A 27,886-nucleotide genomic window follows, 5' to 3' on the forward strand; every position below is an offset into this window, starting at 1 on the left:
AAATCAAAGAATCCATTTGCTGACCTACAGATAATTTTTAGCTTAGATGCCAGTTTTATTACCATTAGCCATCTGAGTTATCTGGATTAATATATCTAAATTATATATGATAAATAGTCTGTTTTTTAAGGCAAGAAACAAGCACACCTGGCATGTTATATTTTGTCATATCCCCAGTGTTCACTTGTGTGGAATAAAAGCAGCATGCGGGAGTTCAGGAAGGCAGAAATGAAATAAAACTGGTGTAAACAGTTTACAGCTCATGACTGAGACAACTGAGTACACTCTGCAGTTTTATGGCCATAGCTCATCAAGTTTATTATTGGAAAAAGATGAAAATGTCCTCTAACCTGCTGCTTCTGTACTTTCTAGGTGATCATAAGAGCTGCTGGGAAAGGATGAAAGAGCCATAAATCCTTGGTTTAATATACATCACCTAAGAAAATTGTAGAAAAGATGGTGAAAATGTGAAGTCAAAAGAAGCTCTTCCCAGACTGTTTTTAACAAAAATTTTACAATGGCATAGACTTTGTAATGTTCCACATTATATTTCAGTTGTTATTTGCATTTATCTGCTAAAACATCATGTTGCATGTTAGAAACTTTACCACACTGCTCTAAAACTTGATCTTGCTTTATTTATAAAGCTTAATATTGTTGCTAGTCGACAGTAACAATTCAACTGTTCAAACACAGCTACAGGTTTTTCATGGTTTTCTGTGATTTAATTCCTGCTCGTACTGTCTTTAACAAGTTTTTTGGCAGTTTTCCCAGCTGTTCTAACAGTCTCCTGGAAAAAAACTCCAACAGTTTAGAAAGAAATATTGATAGTTTTTCTGTTAAATGTGTGACACGGGAAAATTCTGTAATGAAGTACACAAAAACAAGTCTATCCTGGGATCTTATTTAAGGCCAAAACTTAAAGACTTGAACATGGATAGTGATAGACCTAACAGGAATGAGAACCTCCAAGATTTGAGTTTCTTCCCCACTAGACACACTAGTTATACATACATCATTCTGGAAACATTTTAAATAAAATTTACCACATATACTGTTTGTTTTGTTCTTCCTTGAAAGGAAGAATGAACTTTAAAAAACAAATATAACAAAGCTGTGAAATTGTATGCGGTCTAATTATGTAAGATAAATGAAGTATAAAACATTATTATAAGAGATTATGAGAAAAGGATTATACTAATCAGGAGAAGAATTGGCAAGAGTTTCTGGTTTACAAAAATACAACTCCTATCCATACTACGATATGGGTGGCACATATTTAGCTCTGGATATTGAGCTTTCCTGAGCTAACATACCACAGAACCTGTCAATTTGTTTATTAATGGTACATTGCTGGAGGATTTCCATGAAGACATCATCTGTCTTGTGGGAAGAAGTAGGTGATGGAGCATGGGATGGAGGGAATCAGAGCTTGCAACTACTAATGATCACTAGTCAGGTTGTGTTCAAAACAGCCAGCCAGCTGAAAGCCCCTGCGTAGACACTGCAAACATGCAAGGAGTGAGAATCTTGCAATTAAATGCAGATTATCAAAAAACTTTTTTTATGTGGATGTTAAAATATTCAGATACTGGACTGACGCTGATTTCCAGAGCTATTTCACAGTTTATCCCACCTGTATACTCTACATCAAAGAATTTTTATGGAATAATTCTGGATGTGCTCAGGTTTAGTAGTCTGTTCATGGCGTACAGATATTCCCTGGTTTCACAAGAAAGCATCAATTCCATGTACAGTATCTTTTAAGTTTACTCTGTTTTAAATATAGATATTTCCTTAAGCCAAGTAAAGTTCATTCAGTTCTGTAGTAAGACCAGTGTCAAACTGAAGAGCAAGAGTATTCCTTGAAGAATTACATATTTTTATAAAAAGTGCCATTTGTGAAAATGCCTTAGGGATATACCAAACAGTACTAGGTTTTAATGATTTCAGATAGCTACCTGCTGTAACCCTTCTGCTGAGTTATTAGGTAAACCCTTAACTTCTTTTTCAAAAATCTGAATTTAAAGTTCTGAATTGTTTACATTTTACTCTGAGGCAGAAATCTAATCAAAGTAAACATGTCTGTGACTGAGTTCTTTCCATGGATAACCTTTTAGCTGTAGGAGTGGGTTGACTTCTCAGCTGTTATATTTTGTGACTTTTTTCCTGCCATACTGCTGGTTCTTTCACAAAGGAGTTAAGGGAGTGTTTCCCATCATTTTCTTTTATGAATGAGAAAATCATTAAAGCTTATTAAGTTATTGTGGCTACCTTTGGTCTGAAAGTAAAAAAAAAAGAAAAAAAAAAGAAAAAAAATAAAAAAAAAGAAAAAGAAAAGAATCTGAATAAAAACTTATTTTCTACAACTTCTCAAAAGGGTCTGGGATCTGGGGACTGAAAAGCCCTCACATATTATGTTAGACTTAGGGGATGCAGACACACAAATCTGGGAAGACAAGAACTTTCTTTGTGGTATAACAAAAGAAGGAAGTTGTAGCAAAGAACAGTGTATGATTTTCAAGAAAAACCACAAGCCTGTTACCCTTTCCAAGGACTCCAACATTTGCTCAAGCAACTTCGGGTAGTGGGAAGGTGTTTTGGGCTAAAGAATAAGTAAGTTCACTACTCTTTTTTTCTGTATCTATACTGGTATTATGCTGTTTATAAAAGAATTATGTTCAAGGATTTTGAACAGTTTTCTTGATAATGCTCTGGTGGTTTTCAGCCATCATGGAACTGTTTAGTTGGAATTGCTTCCTCTAACTTATATCAACTAATGGCATATTGAGCTGAGATCTGGGAAGGCCTGAACTAAAATATATAGAGATACTTCTTGATGTGGGCCCTTAAAGGCAATCCACAGGTAAGGGCTCAGAATCATTAGAGGTCCAAAAAGTTAAAAACATAACCTGTATGAAAAGAGTGAAGTTACTGGGGGTGTCCAGAGCACACAAGTAGCATTGCCAGGAGATACCAAAATAGTCTTTGTGTGTGCTAGAGCTATGGAATGTCTTAAGGAAAACATTCACACCAGTGCTGTAGCCTGCTCTCATACCACATACTGTATTTGTGCTATGGGCTGAACAGAATTATACTCACATAATAATACAGGTTGGGTTCTGAGTGTCCCTGTACTGCAGAGCACGTATCGAGTCACACCTTGGAGCTGGCCAGCTCCTTTTATTTGCCCTTAGGGCTATGGAGAGTTTGTAGGTCTGTGCTTGCCATGAGGGTTGCCCACCACAGGGATTGCACTGGGAGGAGAATGATCTGTCACCTTCTGTCATGCCACTGAGCTGTTCTGCAGCCACTGAGGCTGTCCTGCAGACTCCAGCCACCTAGGGTTTTCCTTGGGGATGTGAGGCTTGTTATATGCAAAGTCCATCATCAGTCATAGTTTCATCAAGCTTTACAGAGAAAGGAAAAGGGAGAATGGGAACACTGAATGTCAGCATCTGAGACCAGAAAATCCCTGCATAATTTCACAGGACAAAGAAAAGGCACTTATACAGATTTGCAATTTTATCCCTGACCAATTTCAAAGGGCTGCTCCAGGCATTCAGTGACCAAAGCTTCCCAACAACTAAAAAATTAAAAACTAAACACGATATTTTCCACCATGGAAAATACTAGATAATCTAGGTAGAGAGGCCATTGCTGCTTAGCCCTATAATATTTAACACAAACTTATACGCATATCATTAGTAAAATTAAACTTGCAGCAACTTTTCAATTACCAGCCACTATTAAAAATTGTAAAAATAAAACTGTTAAAAACAGCAGAATCTGAGAGATTTAAAAGCAGCATCAGAAATCTAGGTATTTAATATACAGAGGACCAAACTAAAGGGTACTTGTACAATACATGATTTTAAGACTCTAGGATGTCCATTTCAGTTTTGTCCTAAAATTTTTAGAAGCCTGGTATTTCCTTGAAAATGTCAGATGTTACTTCACTTTTAAGCCTCACCTATAAAAGCTACTTGGAGACATTTTGCTTCTGATATGAATTTATTGGATGGTTTCCGTCTCCTTTTTTCATTCTGCCTGTCCAGAAGTTTGTTTTTTGCTTTTCTTCCAGCCTTTCAGTTATTGATGAAGTTCCTGGCACAGATTTCCAAGCTCTGAAACACGAAACACAGAATTCCAGTGACTAAAAAAGGCTTGTAGAGTCTTTTCACTGACTTCTGTGGGCTTTGAATCAAGCCCTCAGGCCTTATCTACTCTACCCAAATAACGAATAAACAATATCAACACAGAGCTACAGTACTGGGCTCATTTGTCAAGTACTTGCTACAGCTGGAAAAAAATCAGATACTGCCAGAGGAACCCATTTGCTGAAGAGAAGCTATGCCAAATTATTTGCCACTATCAGGTTTTATCTATTGATGAGCATTCTTGAAAAAATACTTTCCTGTGACATGAAGAGGAACACCCATGGGATGTGTTAGTCAAAAGGCCTTTCAAAACATGATAGAACATATATTCCGCCACATAAACTATTCATGTGGTTTATAAACATATTAAGAATATATTTCTCAGCTGGTGTTCCTCTTTAGGGATCTCTGTTCAATTTTGTACCCTGTTCTCATCCTCATTGGACTGAAAGTGAACGGGATAGTATCACAGCTTTCAAAAGCATGTTATCTTGATGTTCACAGGAAAACACTGATAAAGCTTGAAGGTAAATATATCCTTTGCTCAGCTTCTCCCTGTGTTGATGGTAACAGGGAGGACTGCATGGGGTAAGGATATTACAGCAGAGACCTTCCAATTGCACAGGAATTTAGAGGGATAAAAATACAGACATGCACTTGGAATACATTCATCTCTGTTACCCATGGAGTTAAATACACTCCTGCATAAATATTTGCTCCAGAGCAAAGTCCCATAGCACCTGCAGAAAAGCTTTTCCAGGGCACAGGCCAGCAGGCAGGTGTCAAAGCATGAAGGACCAGCAGGGAATGAGTTACACATTTCCTTGCAGGGAGTGTGACCAGGATACACACGGTTACCTTCACTGCTGCTGCAGAACTACTCACTGAAAACTTCCAAAAATTTCCAAATACATGCTATGACCAGAGACAAGTACTTGAGAGAGGAATGGGGCAAAAGCAGACAGCTGAAATTTGAACACTGCTTTTAAGATAGTTCTTGACTTAGAGGAGAAAAAATAAGAAAAAGTAATCAGAAAGAGGTGACAAGTGACCTGTTTCACTCTTTGATTTCTCTTATTTTCCCTTCATTAACCTCAAAATCTCCTTTCTTCCCCTCCTCTTCCTCTATTTTATTCTCTTTTCCATACTCAGTCCCACTTCTTCTTCCATCTCACATCCTTTTATTGTCTTCTCTCCTTGTCTTGCTTAAAAGTATTTGCAGCTGCTGAGATCAGTAAAAAGGAAGACTCACATGAAATAGGAGAATCCCCAAGAGCTAAAATACATGACAGATTGTGACATGCCAGCAGTAATCTATTTTATTCAAGACTGAAAAGATGACAGTAAATGAGTAGGCTTTCCAAAATTCAGTACAATGTTACACAGCAGAAGTTTTAATTCCTCACAGAAGAATCTCAAAAGCTCAAATTGATCTGCATAGATCCAAAATCTGTGATCAAAGCCAAGCTGTCTTCTCCCATACAAAGTCAACTAACTAGCTCTGACAGAGGTAGAATATCAGGCCCATCAAGGTGAAACAGGTGAGAAGAACTGAAAGCAAGGACAACAAAAAACTCGATAAGAATCTTTTGGGTTTAATCTGTTGTTGACTACAGTAACACATGGACTAGAGCACGCTGCAGGAGTGTCTCTTCGAAGAGCAGCAATAGAGCAGCTTGAGAGCCACTGCTCAGTGCCAAAAAGAACCCTTCTCTTAGGTCTGATCTTGTTTCACTGGGCAAAAAGGCCCTTCAGCAACTGACATTCCAGGGCTCAAGGAAACACTTAGGAGCGTCTTTAAAAACCAAGATTTCCCACACATTATAATTACAGAATGGTCTTCAGGACCACACCTGAGCACAGGTCCTGCTACCGTCAGCAGGGGCTGTGTGCTTGGATTTGAGAGAAGAATTTAAAGCCTATTAATTCATACATCCAAACCAACACAGATAGATCAGATGGACAAGATTAGCTCTACCAATCTTCCTGTAGCTGGAATTAGCAACTCAGGAGCCTTCTAATTTGCCAGAAGTTCACATTGTGGCTCCACGCTAATCCAGCTGACGCTGCACGTCCGTCTATCATGTCATCTGTTCTAGGATTTCAGTTTATTCTAGGTTTAAAAACTCTTCCTTCATATGGAATATAAGTGTGAAATATATATATCTCAATAAGTTATCTAAAGTTTATTTTCTCTTTTGGAAAAAAAAAATATTACAAATAAATTACTAATAAATTATGTCTCAGATTGATGAGTTGAAGTACAGAGAATCACTAGTACAGGATACTGCTTCATACAAAAAGACAGTGGAAATAAAACACTGATACTGGTACACAAGTGCATTATATCCAAAGAGCTGTAATTGCTCTCAAGGACTCAAAAATTGTCTTTCTCACACCACAGAAATTACGACTTCACCTGTTTCCAGCACAAATCCAAAACATAGCCCCATACCAGCTACTATGAAGAAAACTAACTCCACCCCAGCCAAAACCAGCACATAGGGAAGCCAACAGAGTTTAATTACAGATAGGCTGTTTGTTGCAAAAATTCAATCATTTGAATCTGCTGGGGTGAAACAACTATTTTCTATCAGGGAAAGCAATTTCCTCTTAAGCTCTTAAACTGGTAACATGGTAAGCTATTTGTCTGACATGGGGTTCTGCAAATGTGTTTTCTTTCTCGCAAGATTTATCAATACACTGCCTAAGTTTTTTAACTTTTTCCTGCAGAATCCAATACTTATCCAGCTCACAGCTTGAAATAAGAATGCTGCTTTCTCTCTACTTTTCCACCTGAAATAGATTTCAAAGTCTAAAGCTACCAAGCAGGGAGTTGGAGAGAATTAATGTTTTTCAGTTCTTGCTGTTGCAAAGTGCAGCAGCAATGGACACAGGTACCTTAGAGCTGGAGAGTTTATCCTGCCTGGGGATTTCTCCCCCTCTCTCCTGCAGGTCACTGACTTCACAGGCAGACGACACACTCTGAATCACAGCAGTGTCACTCACGCTGTCTGAAGGTGCCTGAACAGCCAACGCACAGTAAAATCCCAGCTACTAAACTGGAGCAGCTCAAGAGCTGCTTTTTGTGTTGCTGACTTGTTCTTGCCCATGGCAGGAGGCAGAGCAGTCACTAGTTGCAGCTTTGGGCTGCCTGTTCCGTGAGGGTGCCCTTTCTGTCAGAGTGTCTGGTTTTGTCTTCCAAGATTAATAGCTCTGATATTTTGTCCTGCTTCTTTCAGCACTGTGGGGAGCCATTACAGACAGGCACTCTGACCCGGTCAGAGCCTTTCACACCCCTCAAATAGCATGGTTCAGGCAAAAGAGAAGGTGTTAGCAATGCTTGAGGGTCTATCCAATATCCATTCGAGTCTATCCATCCAAATTTTCTGAAACACTAAATATTAACCACTTACTATCTGTAGATCTCAACCTGGTTTAGATCTAGTCGGAATTTTTAGCATATTTAGTGTATACTTGACTTCTGCTTCTACTTGTTCTCTTAAGTTTGCTTCATTTTTTCCCCACTACAAGCAATGTATGTGAACATTCCTTTTTTTCCTATTTAACCATGTTGTATAAATGTCTTATGTTTTTTTACAGTGTATTAATTCCAGAAATTAATATGTCTCAGCATATTTTCAAATACTTGGATCTCTCTCTGTGCTTGAACTACCTAGGTTATATCAAAAAATTGAAAGAAGTGTATTATACAAATTACCTTATAATTTGATGGTTTTTAGCTCAGTCCTGTAAGCATTGAATTTAACAGTAAAATGACTGATTTGAATGCCTATACATGGGCATATTTTAATGCCATGTACATGAGCAAATGGGTAAAGGTAAGGTAGTCAATGTGACTGCTCATACATTATGTGACTTAGGTCAGTACTTAAACTCCTAATATTTGCTTAGGATTGCACCTCTGCCACAAGGCCCACTGGTTAGATAACAGCCTCATCAGAAAGACGTGTGCAGGGAGTGATTTTTTCCTGAGACTTTTTTGGTTTGATCTCATCCTCTCATCATCAGTCAGATCCTTCTACTCATGCACCTGTTCAAGATTAGGGTTTTTTTCAGACAAGAAAAAAACCGCTATGTGTAGGTCTCTTCCTTCTCCCATACTGCCTGGCACCCTGTCTTGCATATAGCAATTACCTGAACTTGTTCTTCTCTAGTGATGACTGGGAATTCAGATTCCTGCTGTTCATCATGAAAATATTTTATATATTTTGCCCATTTTTACAGAACAGCTTTGTATTCATGGCACATTCTTGCATTTTTAATTACTATGCACTGAATATACTTTCTTGTCTTTTTTAATGTCTCAAGCTTTTAGGATATGATGACTTTTTCTAACTTTTGCATGTTTCTCTGTTTCATCAGATCATAACTTCACCTATTCCCTTTGACATTTTTTCAGGTTTTCTGTATTGCTTATGCAATATTGATATTCCTTCTTCTATTTTTGTTTCCTCTTTATGTATACTGATCCATGATATATTCAATAATTCAAAGCTGCTTACTAAAAAAAATCTTTTCATCCCTAATACAAGCACAAACACATGCTCAGCTGAGGGATGTGAGAGCTGTGTGCATAAAGCCCTTGCAGGAGCTTCTTTTTGCTAACATTGCAGCTCTGGCCTCCCATCGCTGCCATGATTTCTCTTTCTCTTTCTCTTCATCTTTTTAAATGCAGCCTTCTTCTCCTTTGGCAGTTTTCTCCTCTCTAAATATTTCTTGCAACTAATCACCAGAGCTGAGAAATAGCCATCCCTGCAGCAAGCCACAGTCCTCTGTGGTCTCAAATTTCTTCAGCTACCAAAGAAAAGGTAAAGCTCCCCTTTAATCGCAGTGCCCACAGAAGGGACACAAAACCAAATATCTGAACATATGGGCTGAGTGAGGCCTTTCCCTGAGGCTGCACAAGTGGAAGCAGGAAGGATCCAACCCTTGTCTCTGCAAATACAGAAGGATAAACTCAACTGTAGTTGTTGGCATCATTAGGAGACTCTTCTCACTGGCACTTGTGGAACTAATTGTAAAGCTCTGTTTTAGTGCGTGGGAGGTTGGAGATAATTTTAGTGATGGTGAAAAGTGCCAGACTTATCAGACATGGAAGATGTTGCTTTAGATTTCACTTGTGTAGTACTTTATGTCTACTCTAACACAGTGGAACAAAACATTACTGGTTTGACTGGAGGGGGGTTGATTTAATAATTGTTAGCACACTTGTTTCGCAGCACTAATGACTAGGCAAAGTTTTCTTTTCACAGAACCAGTACTGTACCGAGGCAGAAGGATTAAGAGCATAATTTTGCTGGTGTATGCCTATTCTGTTGTGGAGTCAGCACTTCCATGCACACAAAATTATTCAATATATCTTTAGTACCACAACTAAGGAAATTAATAAGCTTTCTTATACATCAAACCAGGGACACAATTAGCTTCTTAGTGGAGGGCACAAACTCAGCTCTGAATTGTCTTCTGTTGTACTTTCTTGGAGAAAAATACTTTTTTTAATATTTACAAACTCTGGAAAGGCTTGGGGGAAAGTGCATATTGCGATATCTTACTAACCAGAAACAAGATAGTTATTTAAAACATAATTTATTTCTTGGCTTGCCCCACAGTATATTGGTAATTGTTGTGGAAACTTTAAACAAATAGATGAAATGCAGTATATTTTTGTATCATTGAGCTCTGGGGATTTTATTGAAGGGCAGAAGAAGAATATATTTTTTTTTGCACTGGAGCTGCCACCAGTCAAAGAATACCATCCAACCATTGGCTCTGTTTGGAACAGTCAGTCAAAGGTTTTCTGAAGTGAGATATAAGACATATCAGAGTTACCAGTTTCATCAGCCACAGCAGAGTGTTAGTGGTCATTTTCAGTAAAAGTGTTCCCGTGACAAAGCCTCCAGTCCAGCACCCTTCACTTACAAGAGAGTGCATTTCCAACTGATGTTTATCATCCACAGTGGAGTAGAACAGTTCCATCGTGAATCTGATTGCCTTCACATTGCAGGAAAATTTGGCTCACTGTCCTGAGGCTTGAGCTCATATTCATATCTGAATATCTGCTCTGAGGATTACACTGCCTACCCAGGAGTAACTCACACATCCAGGTAGTCCTGCCCTCCCTGGGGGCAGATGTTCCTCTGGCCCCAGAGCTTTGTTCCACAAACTGCCTAATCCAGTTTATGTTTCCAGCTTCCACCAGTGCAGATATTCTCAGCAGTCATTTTTTAGAAGCATTTCACCTGATGATGAAGGACACCTGGTAAGGCACCAGTGTCCTTGAGAAAATACAGCTGAACACCTCGCTGCCCAAAACCCCAACCTCAGGCATGCGCTTTTTCTCCTGCAACCCAGAGAGCAACAGTAATCTCTGAGGCTGATAAGACCAGTTCTCTTCTTCCTCTTACATTCTCTCTCTCTCTGGCCAAAATCTCCTCTTGCCAAAAGCAACTTGGATACAGGCTTTGGACTGTCTGCCCTACCTGTCTGCTCTCACCTCTTCATAGAAATGCAATGATTTCCCAAATGACCATGTTAATATCTGTAATCAAGTGGGCTGAATAGGAAGAGGAGCTGCAAGTCTGCTTTCTGAGATACAGCTTTCATTCCATGTATCACTACCCAAAATAGAGACCCATGTAAAAGGACTAGTTTCTTTAGTATTATTTTGCAATGTTGGATGAAGAGGGATTGGAAGTCCATGCAGCTGAGACACAAAGCAATAGAAGAATATAAGAATGTATGGACCCATGAAAAAGCCTCACAAATAAGCTTGAGTGAGCCTGAAATAGGGTTTAAATCTGAAAAACTGTTGCTGCTTAAGATCTACCCTATAGTAGTGGAAAACAAGACTTTGATTGTAAATAAACAGGACTGTGCCACAGACACACCTGATTTCATCACCAGTTTCTCATCAGACTGTGAAATAACCCACAGCGCTGAACTTGACTGTTCATGTTAACCAGAAGAGTCCGACATGTTTAAAAGATAGATAACTGCAAATAGTAAAGATCCTTAGCAGTAACCTGAATTCAGACACTTTTAGTGACTACTTCACTCAGCCTGTTTTTGGCTCTAAGCAAAGCTGGCAGAAGAGAAAAAAACCTCAGCTCTGGAAGCCAAGGGCAAAGAAACAATGTGGGGAACAAAATGAAAGTTACCTTGTGAATGGCAAGTTTTGGCTTGCTTCTAACTGCAGTAATAAGAAGGCAAAATGATTCACTCTGGCAAAGTTTTCCAGCCTGAGCAGCTTGAAATAATACGGCCGCCCACCAAAACTGCTGCCTGTGAGTGAGCTCAGGGAGGGGGCCAAGGGCAGCACAAGAGTATTAGGGTGACATGGGAAAGGTAGAAATGGAAAGTTCATCTTCAGCAGGGTAGAGAAATGTTGGCCTGCTAGGGAGAAGGGAAGAGAGGGAGTAGCAATGGCACTGCACTCTTGTAAAAATAAAATTGAGTTCTGTGAAAGAACCTTTCTGCTCTTTCACAGAAGTCGGGAGATGAATATTTGTGTGTGTCACGTAGCACTGTACCTTGGAGGAATTGCCAGGTCACCATTTGAAGTCTTGATTTTGTCAGTTGCTGAGGGAAGATACATATATTTATATTTTAGAGGTGGGTAGGAAGGGTGGCATGACCTACCTGTGGCAGGCTAGTCACAGAGTGAAAAAGAAACCAAAATAAAGCCGATATTGATTTTCTGCCTGAGAGTGGTTAATATTTATCTAGATGTTCAAACTGGATCAGGCTGTAGCTTATAAAAACTTGGCCAATCACAGCAAGATTTTCCAACAAACCTGTTAACATTTTTCAAGTACAGACATGCTGATACAACTTAAAAGAAAGGTACAGAATTGCAAGTCTCATTACTGTCACTTATATAAAACCTCCAAGACAATTAATTATGTGTGTATACTTTAAACTTTGTCAAAATGTATGCAATAGGTAGTACATTTTATTTTCTTAACCTATATTTAGGTGGGCACGGCAAAGTTGTTTTTTTTATTATTACTTCCAAATCACTTATCACCAAAATCATACTTTGGCCCCAGGCATTTTCCTCATTTCTTTCTATTCTGTAATTCAATGACCACAAAATTACACGAGGTTAACTACAGAAAGATTAATTCTAGGTTGTAACCATTTCATCTTGCTTGGGCGTTTCTCTCTGTGGGCCATCTGTGCTTGATAGCTTGATACACACAGTCCATTTGCCTTTCTTAAGGGTGCTTAACTTTTAGTGGTTTCAATCCCTTTCAGTGTGTAGACCCCACAGAACTATCAGTGTCTCTTTTGATGCTTCCATAAAAATTTAGAGCTTGTTGACAGTAAGTTTTTACTTGCTGTTTCTTAGTGGTAGCACCTCAGAGGTCCATGGACCACAAACCTACAGCTACTGAAAGTCTCTGTGACTTGCACAGAGTTACTCCACCTGTTCTGCAAAGGAGTCTGACTTTAACCTCATATTAATGAACAGCACTAAAGTTGTGGGCAATGTATGAACTGCATGGGACATGAAATGCATCAACCATTTGAAATATGAGCTCCAAAATGTTATATAGGCTTCTGTATAACAGAGGTGGGAAGAAATGCCAAGGTCTATGGTTGTATCTAAAACTCATGTTCCTAGTTTCTTTCTCCCTGTACATCTATAGGAAAAACTGCCCCTATTTGGGCCTGAGTGTTCACTGAGAACCATTTTACAGCCTGGGTGTGTGAAACTTCACTGTTGTATGGTAGGACAAGCTCATGGAAGAGAGTCCTCTCCCTCCTGCAGCCTGCCTAACCTTCCAGCCCTGAACAAGGGTTTTCCCCAGGGGTTGCTTGAGCCCCAGGAAGAGAGAGCTCAGAATGAGCTGAACCCATGGATAACTGAATGAGCACAGCCTCATCAAAAAAAACCCCAAAAACTACAAAAAAACCCTCATGCTTTGAAAGGTCCTGATCACTGGCATGGAAGTTTTTCTCCTTTGATGATGTTTCTCTCTGATTTGTTATTCTAAGTTCAAGGCAGCTCTCTGCTGGTACAGCTGCTGCCAGAGTCCTGCCAGAGGAGCCATAATTTCTTAATAGCCTCCACCAGTGAGCTGTCGTGTTAACAAAACAGAAGAGAAAACGTAGCTGTAGAGCAGGCAGATGTAACCTCAGGCTAAGGAGGCAGCCACTCATAGCACCTCCTCTAACGTGGCCTCAAAGGAAACCTGGAACTGGTGCATCCAGGAGAGGTGGGATGTGACCCTCCTTCCTGAAACCACCAAGTTTCTGTCCACCTACTTAGACATGTAAAGCCAAGCTTCAGCTGTGCACTGAGGCAGGCAAACAAACCCAGGAGATTTCACGTGTCCCATTCACTTCTGAAGAGGAGCCTGACAGTAACACATTGACAAGCCAGGCTATCAGCTACTCAAGACAATCATGAGCAGTGGCATTTCCACATTTTCAGAGCTCTCGACAAACATAGCTAATTAAGTCTTGCATCATCTCTCCAGTTAAACACAAGTAAGTATTCATCTCCCCTATTGACAGAGGAGGAAGCTGAAGTCTGGGGGGCATTTAGGGCCATGGAGTGAGTCACTGGCAGAGACAGATATTTTAAGAGCTGTAAGCTCCATGATCACTGCCTTTTCATGTAAGTTATTAGACTCAGAAATGCCTCCTTCTCCATATGAATTATAAGGAAGATATTCTCAGATTATCAGTAAGAACTGGATGAACTCTTCCTCGCCGTGACACTAATCCTGTAAGTATTATTGCTTATTTGTGGTACACAGAATATTTCTCATTGCATGTACTATTCAGGTAGGAAAAACAAGAAGAGGTGATAGGAAGGCCCTGGTTCTCCTAGGCATGGCTGGCATACAAGACAGGGAGGGTTCATAAAGTGCCCTGCTTTCCTGCCAGCCCTTTCTTAGGCTGCCTCCTGCCCTGCAGACAGTAATGTCTGTGGCTGAAGATGAGCAGCTGCACTGGGTGCATTTTAAATTCTATAGAAATAATTCTTGCCACGTAAGTGTTACAAGAAGACAGAACAGGTGGATGAAAGAGGACTATAGAAGTTATCAGTGAAATCAGCCTCTCTCAGGCCTTTTTTTCAACTTTAAAAAAAACCAAACCCATTTCCAAATATAACATGGACACACAATTTCATTCAAATTTACTAAATGTGTGTCATAATTAGTATTCAGAGTAATCTAATGTACATATAATTATTTACGGACAAAGCAGTAGGTGTGTGCATGGGCGTCTGAAGGCAGTGACTTCTCAAAGCAAGTGTTGCCTAAACTAACCTGCCCCAACTTGTAACCACGCTTTTTCCAAAGCAGAGCAGTGGGCCAGCTTGCTGGGCGTAGCACAACGGGAGAGTACAAGTCAGAGATTGGATAGGTGACACGAGGATCACTTTTCTATCACTCTAGTCTTGAGGTTATTTTCTCAATCTCCTTTTTCCCCTGGCTCTGGGAATGTCTCGATGCTATAAACTCAAAAGGTGCTCAGGAGCAGCATTCTGGGAAGGTGTCTCCCTGAGCAGTTCTGAGTATCTCTGCTCCATCTCCTCGACTTGGTCAAAAGCAGCAGGTAATGAAGAATCAAAAGTACTCAGGAACAAAATTCCTACAGGACATTCTTCACAAAGAAGAGCTTTTCCAGGAACAAATAAATCAACTTTGTGGAGAAATAGAACAGCTGTTTTGCTCACTCCTCCTTGTTAACCCGTAAGCACTTTGGAAACACACCACTGCCACAAGCCAGAGTAAGCCAACACATATGTATAAGGACATAAAATCTGCCATACTGTGTCAAGAACCATGATCCATCTAGCTCACCATTGTAACCTCAGAACTAGGAGCAGATGTTTTTGGGAAGACTACAGAAGAGAGAGTATTTCTAGTGTGAATCTCCACATGGCATTTCTTCACAGCTTCCAGCACCACATTAAATATTTATACGACTGATGTAATATTACATATTTCCATTTTTCCAGCTCCCCCAGTGCTGGAGGATAAAAAGAAATTTCTAGTGCAGACTTAAAACCTCCAGGCTAATCAGAATTAGCCCATCTACTGTCATTCTCATCACCAAACTCTGCACTGTCACACTCGTTTTCTTTAGTCTGTTAAAGCGATTTGATTAAGAGACTGGATAAGTGTCCATAAAACACTGGGGAAAACCCTAGTAAAGAGGGCATAGTCACAGTTACTGCACTATTTATACATACAAACCTTCCAGCTAACACTGCACATAGACATCTCTTTCCAAGTGTCAGCCCAGTGACCTTCTGCACAAGGGCCCCAGAGGTGGAATCCTTGGCTGTTTTCTTATTCAGCCCTTTGTCAAAGTTTGTGTTTCTGTCTCAGGGCACTGAAGTTTAGCCTGTGGGCATAAGGCTGTCTTGCATTCAAGAAAATACTGTCAACCCCATAGAGGAAAACAAAGGAATTGAGCCAGTGTATAACCATGTATTTGTTTGTAATGCATTTTTAGGAACTTGCTGCCTTACTGCAACACATTCCAAATCCCAGTAATAAAAAGAGCTACAGTGAAGGGGAATTGCAAATCACATTTTCCAAGCCCCCTGGTTTTCTTTGTGGGAGCAACACTTCCAGCTCCACCCAGCAGCAAAGTACAAGCACATGACATAGTGACAACCTCGCTGCCACCAGATGCTGGGACAAAAGCTTGGTGCTACCAGAACAGCTCAGCTCCTCAGGATGAGGGGGACATCCCATGCCTCCCTATTCCATAAAAAGAGATACTGAAATTATCTCTTAGAGAAATGAAATAATGAAATGAAGCAGCTCCTGTCTTCTGTCTAAAATTTTCTAACACTGCCCATTACTTTATAAAACCTCTGACAGATCCTGGTTAAGCATCTGGATTAAGGATTTGTTGCACATAAAAATTTTAAAAGTTTTACAAGTTTTAAAATCAGACTGAAACAAATACTTTTCTGAAACTAATGGCAAGCCCTACCTTTCTGTGGGGATTAGTCTCTCAAAGAGGATGCCATGTGCACACTTTCCTTGGTACAGATGGTCAGGTGGTTTCTTTACCCAGATGAGTTTTCTTTCTTAGTGTTTCTCATGTATCACCACTCTCTCTACTGCCTGTCTTCCATTTCAGAAAATGGGCTTTCTTAAAAAGCCCCATGGGCTTTCTCATTTGCAGGTTTTGTTACCAGGAAAGATTTCCATCATGCTGCTAACATCCTATCTCACCCTGAGATCTTCTAAAAGATAGTTTTCCCACTCTGTATCATACAGAAGGACCTAACATCTCCTCTGTCACTATTACTTGTCACACCTTACTGCACACTCTGCTGTGAATCATACTCTGATGGTTTTAAAGAACCAAAAATATTCCTTCATCTCTAGATTTTCTGTGCTCCTACTTTTTCTAACTACTTTTCTTATTTTTCCTGTAAAGTTGCATGTTTTCCCTTGTTTTTCTATGCAGCCCTGCACTCCCAAGGCAGACCAGGACACATCAATTTCCCAACTACACAGCAAGGAGCTTCTGCTGGCACACAAACACATGGCAAGGGCCTTAGGGGTGACAAATGGCAGCCTTTGACTGTTTTTCCACCAAAACCCCCTTTGAACTGGGCAGGATTGTGTCTCTATAATATTCTCATGTAGTCAGAACCAGTAGGAGCAGCAGATACTGCTGCTCTCGGAGCAATCTGGAGTGGACTAAAAAGCCCCAGCAGTACCAGTTCAAAAGCAGCAAGAACAGCTTGGATGGACACCGTGGCAGCCCAAGGGCAGGACAATGCCCAGGAGCTGCCACAGCTCCTGCCCAGCCTTCTCTGCCCAGGGCTGACTTGGAACACTGGGAGCAGAGAAGATGAAGGGACCCAGCCCAGGAAGGTTGGGAATACACAGGTTCCTTGTATTCTCAGCTGCATCTGTCCTGCCAAGCACAGAGTATCTGATGATCATTGATAAAAAAATTATTAGGAACTTCTTAAAAAAAATTACAGCTTTTTGTTAATACTGTGAAGGTTTAAAAAAACCTGACAGAAGCAGAGCATGACCATTCCAGTAGTCTTCTTTCAGAATAAAAACAAGAAATTGCTAAGTTCCTTTTAGGAACAAACTAGCCAAAATGAGAAAAACTACTGCATCAGGCAATTGTTACAGTTTTTGGAAATTTAACAATGTAGGTGGTAGTGAGGAACACTTTAGAAAGGAGATGAAGTCTATGGCTTTGTGGAAATGCTCTGAGAAAAGCAAAAAAGGCAGCAAAAAGGCCAAAATGAAACAAGATTGAAGTCCTACTTAGAACACAAAAAAGGCAACAAAAGTCCATATTGACCAGAGGGCTGGGAGAGCAAATAGTGAGGCTATGAAAAGGAACCTCCTGTTGTTTCATCCCTTGTCTTCCAGATAACACAATTTAGGTATTATTTCCATAAACATAAAATAGCATCACAAATTTATGCAGTGTGTTTCACTTTCCAGTAAAAGTAATAAGACTTAGTAAATACAGAATATATATAGCATATATATAAAATAAATTAAAATATAATGTATATACATAAATATATATAAAATATATATATATAAAATACATAGATATAAAAAATAAAACAAAAGTAATAAAACTAAGGACCCGGGTATTGACTATGCACTTCATGGGCTGCTGAATAAATTAAGCTGATCTCCCCCTTGTACACTGGAAATAAACCCCAAATTCCATATAATATTAAAAAAATCACCAATCAATACAACTTGAAATAAAATTATTATTAGTTCATGTAATTTCAGACAGGTTTGCAGCCACACTGTGAGCACAACAACATTAGTGTATATATCTGGGGAGCCCCATTGGAGCAGACAGTTTTTTCAGTTTCACATCTCTAACGCCCTGGTGGATTTGGGGATTTTTTTGCCCATAAAGCAGCAGCAGAGATAAATGAGCCCCCTAAGCCTTTTTTTTGGGTAAAAGCTACCCTTCAAAGAACTTGCATTATTCTGAGAATGCTGCACTGTCCTTCTCCCATGGCCAGCCCCTGCAGCAGCCTGACCCTGCCCATCCTTGGCTGCTGGTGAAACCCTCTCCCCATCCACCCCCTCCATACATCACCACCAGATGACATATTTACATATATCATGCAAACAAAAAACAGTGACACAGACAAACATTTCTGCTTCTGACATTTGATGCTTTCACTTAGCTCAGTTGAGCAATAATTTGTAGTCTTATGGTTTAATCTTTTATTTGTTTCCATTACCTTGAACTCATTTCAACTCTAAACCAAATGTCTATATTTCCTTCTCTAATATCTCTTTTCTGATGAAGAAGCATTAAGTCATTTCACAGAGTCTTGGGACAGCCCATTGAGTGTATATGCTACATTAGGTATAAAATGGTAGCTACAGAGTGATAGATTTGTAAACAGCAAGTCCAGGAATTTCACAAGTAGGAAATTTATTTTGTCTTGCTCAATTAATAAATCTTCTTGAAAAGTCCTAAAATATATATTTACAAATTATATGGTTTATATGCACTGCTTTAGGTTTTTCCTCAAAGTTACTTCAGCAGCTTGCAGATTTGGATGGAAGTGCTCACTGAGACAGCATGAATTACCCACTCTAAGAATCACAGGAGCCTGCTCTCATGGCAACCCGTTGTGATTTGATACTGGAATCAAATCAATCACAGATACAGCAAGCACATATTTTGTCTGTTGGTTTGGGGTTTTGTGGGGTTTTTTGTGTGTCTGTGTAACCTCAGTTTTGCACTGAGCTGCCCAGCTCTTAGCAAATGCTTGCTCTGAAAAACTTCCTCTGAAGGACAGACCTAGCAACGTTCTTGGTAGCTCATTATGGCTTACAAAAGAGCCTGCATAGATGTGTCCAGAACCCACTTTTTAAAAAATAAAATAATTCAATGCCAGGTCATTATTGTGCTGCATAATCACTTCCATGCTATGTCCTCACTACAGAGAGCTTGCATCACTCCTGTTAAAAGACACTAATGCTGACCAAATATGACCCATCCCAGTGACCAGGTGCCTCAGCTACACTGAGCATCTCTTGAAGCTTATATCCCATGTCTGACATCGCAGTATGAAGACACACATGGTCTGAAAGACACACCTGAAGGAAGGACAGAGTGCTTCTGCTTCTGGTGCTGCTGCTAAGTGAACTCCATGTCACCCTTTCATGGCAGGATACTTAGTACTGATCCTCGTGTATCTCAGATATAATCCTTGTAATTAATCTCAGAGAACAATGCATTATATGGTTAAAATAAACATGCAAAACCTATAGTAATTTGACATTATGAAAATTTTCTATATGGACACAAATATTTTCCTAAATATTTCTTTCTAAAGGAAATCTCACAGTCACCTATGGAGTCTCTGAAACAATATTTCTGCATGAAACTTGCTTTTCACTGCTACTCCCTTGCCAATAAATTTTACAGGGATCACAGCAAGCACCAGCTGCTCCCTTCAACTATGTTACAAATATACTTTCCAGTGGTGAATAAGCACTGCCGTCATCCTGCATTCCAGAAACAGGCCCCATGGAATGACCCTGGTGAACACAGCAACAGCAGGAAAACTGCTTGCAACGCCTCACCAGGCTGTTTTGCTGCTGCCTGCTGCTCTGACAGGCCAGCTGCTGCTTGGAGAGCAGCACAAGACCCCCATCAGAGTTTAAAAAAACAAGAAGTAACTTCTAAATGCCTGAGTAGACATCGGTGAGATGCTAAAGCAAATTGCAGGTTAGTTTGTTAAATAGCCTCATGTCTTGATTAAACAAGAGGTGTTTTGGTTTGCCATGAAAATAAAAAAAGGAGATGTAGATCAAAAGAGCTTTCCTGCCTCTGTGATCCCAGGAGCTGTGCCCAAGGACCTGGTGGAGCAAGGACAGCTGTACCACCTGTCCATGTTGAGACAGGTGCTGCTGCTGTCTCCTCTGGGCTCTGCTGGCTGGCTCCAGCCATCATTTCACAGTGAATTCAGCCAGGCACAGACTGGTGAAGTGGAGCATGACGGTTCACTGAGACAGACAAGCAGATCAATTATTTAGTGATTTTCTCCTGAAAGGCTTCACTCAACCTAAAATACCATGTTGCATTGGCAGGAAGACTGCCTCAGTCTCTGTAAGGTTTGACTATGTGAGCACTACACGTCCACATCATTAGTAACCAACAAGTCAGAGAGAAGAAAATGTCAATAGTGTGGCACAATATGGAAATACTGATTTTAAATACATATATTACTAAATACAAACTAGGGACACTGCCCAAAAGATGAGACAACTATTAGAATGTAAACTTAAAATTAAATTTAAACTTAATAAATATTTTAATTATTATTAGTAACATCTTGTGCTAGTATTAATGAGACTACTAACTATAATTGTTATTAATGTTAACATCTTGTAACTACAATATTAAAAGACAATTTTTAATCTTGAGTTACTTATAGTATATGTCTAAATTCTTTAGGTTTTGCATTTTATTTTACTTAGCAATTAAAACTGACTCACTTTTGAATTTGGTCCACTCTTATCAAGCCAGTTTCACTCTGAATTCAGCAGCAGAAACAGCAGCAGTGTCTGAGATGAAAGTTTAAATTTAAAGTGTTTTTGTCAAAGCTTCAACAAAAAATGTCAAGGAAACAGTCTTACTGTGCAGTCAGTGAAATTCTTCCCCAACATAAATCCACCAGCATTATTAGCAAAACATATGGAAAGAAATACAGAAAGCTAGCTGTCAATGCTTAGAAGAAGCAAACTAAGAAAACAGCATCACACACAACCATGTGGAATCAGACCTTCTCCCTCTCAAGCCTATATTTCCCCATCTCATATGTACTTGATATTCCCTTCTTCTAACTTGCTATTTCCTGAAGTTTGAAAATTAGAGAGAGAGAATCATAATTATTTTTGCAACATGCATTAAGAAGACATAAGGATTGAATCTAGTTAGGTAGTTTGCTTTAATATGTTTTCACAACAAGATGTGTTTCTTACTGCTCTACAGTGTTTTAACTACTTGCTTGAGCTTCTAGGGCTTTCTTTCCTGCTGCAAGACATACTTTTAGCTGCAATATGCATCCCATATAAATAGATTTGACTTAAGTTTAAAAATCCTTTTGAAAGGATACACATACCACATTTAATACAATGACCTTCTGTGCACCATGATTATTGTTACAAATTGTTTCTCTTTGCCTTGGTTTTGCTCAGGTAGAGATAAGGGGGCTCTTTTCCCAAAGCAGACCCAGCACAGAGATGTGGCTATGGGGGATAGGGATAGGCAGCCAGAGCTGGGCTGGAATTTTTAATGGAGCTCTCAATGCAGACAGGGTTGGAGCTCTGTAAATAAGTGTTGGGAGACAGCATTTTAGAAAAACAAAATTATCTCCATAAAATTAAGGAAACCATGAAGGCAGAAAATTTTATAGACAAGGTGAGAGCTGGGGATGACATAAAGCTCAAGGGGGTGAAGAGGAATTAGGAAGTGTTCCCTCCACTAGGCACAATGGCTTAAAACTACTGCAAGAACTTTTCTTCCTGCAGTGGACAAAGTTTTTTCCTTCTAATCCTTCAGGCTCCCAGTCAGATGTGGTGACAGCTGCTCATGCTATGAGGCAGGATCAGAAGAATTTTAAATATGTCTTTTTTTTAACTCTGCAAAAAAGCCCCTGCTCTTGAAGGAGCTTTCCTTTCTAGACACCTGAAATGGTTGGTTGTTGCACAATTTGCACAGCTGTGAAGGTCTCAATTTTAGGTATGTTTTAGACAACTACCCGCTCTGAGGGGGCAGAAATAGAGGAAACAAAGAATTTTGAAGAAAACATATTATGAAAAACTTCAGCTTCTACTTTTCATGTCTTCTTACACCGGTACTTTGGCTTAAACACCACTAAATCTAATAGGCATAAATGCTACCTTCACGTCAGAGCATGAGAAATACAAGAAGTAATCGGGCTCATTCTCTAGCAATCACCACATGCAATAAGAAAACTCCCGTTAAAAAGACACTTCTGTTTGTCACATATTGCCTCAAGCTGGCAGTCACATGGGAGAGAAATACAGCCTATAGGGAAGAAAGTCATCCCTGACAGATCTTTCTCCAGAATCCAATCTCAGAGCTTTCAAGCAAACACTCAATCTTTCAGACTTTAAAGAAAAAAAAAAGGGAAGGATCAGAGGACTGACTACAACCACATCTTTCCAGACCCAGAAATGCAAAAGCTACCAGTCTGCCCCCAGAAGCTCTATAAGAAATACCCTTAATTCCTCAGCCATCAGACTTTACAGCCAGCATGTGATGTACATTGTGCAGCATGCCCGGGGTCCTTGGAGAGCATACAGGGGGGAAACCAGTCAACCTCCACATACTAAAACAAACTCATGAGAATTATAAATAAAAAGCAGAGTTATCATTTACCCCTCCCCAAGACGTATTATAAAACAGTAACTCCTTCTCACATCTGACTCTGAACTCTGAAGGGAGACTTACAAAACATTTTGGTTTAAATATGACTAAAATATGATGTAGTACTGAATAGTACAGAATAAATAGGGACACCAAGTTTATGTTGATTGCATTTCTCTCAGCATCTTATCTCCTACTGCTTTATTTCTGTGCTGCAAATGGTTTTCCTTCATTTCAATCAGTCAATACTCCTGGTACTGAAACTCTGGTAACATCACTTCTCCAAGGGATGAACTAATTCATTAATATAATTACAGAGTACTTTTTGTCTGGTTACCTCAAAATGACTTGCAGAACTTCATTGGCTTTACAGTATAGTCCCATTCTGAGGGAGCAGTCAGTGCAGGGATGGAGTGACGAGTCAGACACTCTAGAAGGGTGAAGGACTCCTAGATCTGTTTTGCTGCTCCAACAGATATATCAGGAGCCTGGGAATAATGGTTTTCCAGTGTTATCTGCATCAGACTTGCTGAAATGCACACAAACTGGAAAGCTTGACCACATTTTATATTGGCTGATCTAATCACACATATTTCTTGCTGTTGCAAACATGTTCCTTCTTTTACAAGCCTATCAGAGTTACAACACAAGGGGTATAAAATGATGAAAAATAAAAGTACATTGCACCAGTAAATCAACAGTGGGCTCCATCGGTGGGGTGTCAGGAAGAAGGGAACAGAGAGTCCCAGCTGGGCAGCTGCCTGCTGGTACTCTATTCCTACCTTGTTCAGGGAAAGAAGCTGATGGATATTCTCAAATATTTGACCCCACACACATTCAATTATCCAGTGAAAGTCATACAAAAGACCCCCACTGCCAGATAGTGCAGGCTACAGTACACTGGGATATACAAAAGACAGCCATGGAATTTAGCCAGCCTATTAAGGTGACCCTGCTCAGAAGCACTGACAGCCTCAGAGATGAGCACTATGAATGGAAGCTTCCATATTTCAACTTCTGCCCCTATTTCTGCTGCTCTGCCCCTCATGAAAGCCAGATCAAATCTGAATTTACCTGAATGCTGTCCATCCTTTCTTTTGTACCTGTACTGCTTCTTTTCAAAATTCTTGACAAAATTATTTTCAACAACCACCCATGCTTTGATCTCATACACACTGAAAAATGTATTTTATATAACAAGTAACGGAACAAGGCATCAGTGAGGGGTTTCTTTGACAACCACCACCTCTCCTAAATGAGAAGCTCTCCAGAGCATCGCCAACAAAGGCCACATGGCGAGTAGGGTGACAGCTGGAATTCCTGTGGCAGTTCTATTTTGAAAACTTGTCTGATGGGAACGCCTCCACTGCTGCCAGCACAGGCTGCTGCTTAGATTAGGCAAAAAAACCCCAGCCCAATGAAATGCAAAATAATTTTTCAGAAAAGTCAAACTTCAAAAAACACTTTCAATGATTCTCTGTTTTCAAGCACTGAAGACAGATGTCATTTTATTTGACTTCCTTCACTTATATTTGTTGTTATGGAATTTCTCTGCTTGGTACAAGCATCAGAGTCAGGTCCCTACTGTGTAATGGGCCCCAAAATACATGCAATACATAATCTCTGTTGCACAAAATTGACTCTTTAAGATAAAAGAGATTTGAGGAGAGTATTTAAACTAAAAAATCATTACTCTCCTTACCCATCTAAACCATAAAAAGTAGCTTCTTTCATTTGTCCTACATGATGGTTATTAATTATTTTCATTCCAAGATGCATATTTTGGGGAGAGGGTTTTCATCTTGCTGATGAACTGGGGGAGGGATCTTTTGCATACACAGGCAAATATGAAACAGATGTATGTATGTATGTATATATATATATATATATATATATATACACACACACATCTTTATATAAAAAAAAAAGAAAAGGTAAGTGGGTGGAAAATGAAAGTATCATTGGTAAAATGAAAGTTATGGGTTAGGACAGGAAAAGATAACAGAGAGAAGCAGAACTCTGATGGCATTCAAGGTGAAGACAAGAAGTTTAAGCTTCGTATGCTGAAATGAGAAAGGAACATTAAGAAGGAATGTGCCCAAAGTGACAGGCAAGGAGACAAGCTTAGAAGCTTTGCACCATGAGGACTGTGCAAGGCCTCATCAGTCAGTGGAGGCTGAAGTTCAACAGCGGAGTTTGAGCTGGGCTCATAATCCTCAGCATGAAAACATTCTTCCAGTTTGCCACATTCTCATTTCTTGATGTTGCTCCTTGCTTTGCCTTGGCTCGAGTGCTTGTTGGACCCCATGATCAGAATATTCAACTCACTAAGCAGGCAGAAAACAAATCCAGCAACAAGCAGTAGAGAACTTTCTGTCAGGCTGAACTCAGGGTCTGGCAGGCGGCAGAATGTGTCAAGGAAGGGGAAGGAATCAGGTTGGGAGCAGGCAAGAAAAAACTTCCCCTTTTGGTGCTGAAGAGATACAAGATTAACTTAGCAGTCAGACATAACTCCATCCTGAGGGTAGGAAGGTTATAGGACTTAAGAAAAGATGCTCAGATAAAGATTTTGGTAGTTTGGGCACACAGAAAAGAAGGGAATTTGTACATACTAACCAAATTAATTGATACATGATTGGTGTATACCTTCAAAAGGAGCAAGGAGACAAAGATCACACTTAGTTTTAGACTCCTGAAACAAAGTTGACAGCAGAGATGCCAACAACAGCAGCTTAGTTTTGACTCTCAAATTTCAGTAAGAGATTACAAATAGAAGCCAGAGGGAGAACTTGGGGTAACTGATAAAAAGATGATTAGTGAAAGCAGTGATGAGCACAGGGAAAAGAAAGATGATCATGAGACAACTGGAAATTGGTTCTTCTGACCGCTTTTACATTGTCTGTCATTTCAATACATCAGCTGGCAATCAGAGGAGGGCTGGGTCATGAAACCACAATAGACAAGATTCCGACTTCCATGGGTTGCAGCACTACACAGAAGTGGGTAGGTTTTAAAATTACGAACCTTCAATTGAAGGCATTCCTATAACTGCAGATAACCTGGAGCAAAGGAGGTGAGCACCTGGATATTTGTTTACTACTTGTTCTGAAGTGTGAGTGCACCAGTGTAGACCAGAATTATTAACTATGTTACCCTTGATCAATCAGAGCAGGTTGTGATGAACTCAAGCCCACAGCCAGCTGCCACCTGCAACACCACTTTGCACTATAACACTGGTATTTTTTCTCTTAACTGCCAGGCAGCACCAAGTACCCAACACTGGGTGGCCCTTGGACTTAAACAGAAAACTTCAGCTATGAAGTGAAGCTTCAAGAGCCTCTCCTAGAGAAGTCCAGTTCCAAAAATGAGCTTCCCTTGATTTATACCCTGCACACAGCAACTGGTCAACCACAGCTCCCAGTTACCTACACATAGCATGTGGCAGACATGGAAAAAATTACATTAAAATAAATGATCTGGCTGACAACATGCTTACCCCCTAACAAATCACAAATCTATATTTGAATATTTTGAATAAATATTTTCAGCATATCAGGATCATCAGTTGAGCTAAATGGCAGCTTCAGGCTCTCTGCTGAGGAATTCCAGACTATCTCAGGGAGTATGACTGCAGGGGCAGCAGGGGAATTACAGCACCCTCTGCTTTCCATTTGTATTTGATATAAGATCTTTTTATGGCTTCTGAGACTTCAGTGTTGCATAAGCAGAATGACACCAGCAGAGAGAATTCAAAAACCAAATATTTTTGAGTAATCACTGAACCTGTACTGCCTAACTGCAGACAGGTTTTATGGTTTGTTTATTTGTTTGTGTGACTATATCCAAAAGGTCTCATCTCCCACAAGAGGGTTGCCCTACTATACCTTATCTGCTGTAAGTTTTTCTTGTTTGCTTGCTGTAGTGCTTTCAGGGCTTGTTTTTGTGTTCTTTTGTTTTTCAAACACAGAGAACATCTTGGTTTGCCTTTGAATACCGCTGACTTTCCTTTGCACAAAAACAGGCAACATTCACCTTTCTCAAAGAATGGAATATCAGATGCTGCTAATCTGAGTTTCCTCTGAAGGATCAGTCCCAGGTGCTCCTGGTGCCCAAATCGTGCTGGTGAGGAGTCTGTGCTTCCCTGTCAGTAAGCAAGATGCACACTAGACAGAAATACTCCTGGCAGCAAGAAATGGATTGGAAAGGCTGATGTCCCTCCACCAGATTGCATCACTTCAGCCTAGAGTAAAACCCGATAGCTCAGTGATAATCCTACTGAGATTTTAGGCGCCTGCTTAAGCAGGTATGTGAGGCTTTTTTAGGAATGTCCAACTCATGTTTTTTGGAGTTTGAGTTATTTGGACTAAGCATGAACTTCAGCCCGTGGCTGTGCAGAAAAATAAGAAAATAAAGCAAAGAGTAGCAGGTGGTTGGTGAGGAGGAATTAAAGCAATGGTTCAGTGGACCGAGCAATCTCATTCCTTGGCCTTAAATCTGTTTTTGTTATGTCAAGTTGTCTGATATAATTGCATGAAGAATAACAAAGTCTGTAAGAAACTAAGAGCTCTGCAGGATACACAAAGGTCTCACAAGGTGATTGATCATGGCATCTGTTAAATCTCTGGGTACAAAGTCCATGTGCTTTCCATGAGCCTCAGAGGAAAAGAGTATGGAGTGGAGTCTATACTATACATGGCATCTACAACAGTCTCACTGATTGCTGTTTCAAAACCAGGAAAAACAGCAGTCCAGAAAAGATGAAGATTAATAGAAACTTTTAACCATATTGATTCAAACTGCTGTTGCTAGAGAATCAATTTGAAGGAAAGGGTAATTTTCTTACTCATCTTCAAAAATTTGGAATAATTCTAATCCTTTCAGTAATACATTCAGATGACTTTAAAACTATGCATCATGTCTATTTCTGACAGCCAAAAAAGGCAGGCCAGGTATTTTCAAAAGTTATTTTCAGGAACTTATAGTTAATTGGCCTAATACTGGCAAACTAAATAATGTGCAAGAGCAAATAACACAAATGGGAGCCTTAAACATAGAGATTTGAAGTTCAATTTGCATAAATATCTCACCCTGCATCACCTGGGGATTTGCATTCCTGCAGGGAGGACACTGGAGCAGGAGTACTGGGAGCAGGCTCCTGCAACACACACCAGCATAGCACTGCAGGGACTAACATCAGTTTTCATCCTGGCTCTCTGCTGTCACACCAAAGGCATTTTACTCTGGAGGTTAGTCAGCTCACCCTACACATTCCCTGCTAATTTTGGCATCTACTGACCAGGCAG

At 39.9% G+C, this 27,886-nt stretch overlaps 1 protein-coding gene across 15 annotated transcripts in view; it reads right to left on the minus strand.

Moving 5' to 3' along the window:
- Positions 1 to 292: 292 nt before the first annotated feature.
- Positions 293 to 27,886, minus strand: part of CUL2 (cullin 2) — an 84,788-nt gene continuing 57,194 nt past the window's right edge. For 8 of the 15 annotated variants that reach the window (XR_015279412.1, XR_015279411.1, XR_015279410.1 and 5 more), the window contains one exon: positions 3,996 to 4,127. The gene's annotated coding sequence lies outside the window, so the exon portion shown is untranslated. Of the gene's footprint in view, positions 437 to 3,102; positions 3,411 to 3,973; positions 4,128 to 11,713; positions 11,763 to 27,886 lie in introns of those variants that run through there. The other 7 variants (XM_086863663.1, XM_086863700.1, XM_023920051.2 and 4 more) reach the window with 3 other exon arrangements.

This window comes from Cyanistes caeruleus, chromosome 1, assembly GCF_971803275.1.
Source record: "Cyanistes caeruleus chromosome 1, bCyaCae1.hap1.1, whole genome shotgun sequence".
NCBI lineage: Eukaryota > Metazoa > Chordata > Aves > Passeriformes > Paridae > Cyanistes > Cyanistes caeruleus.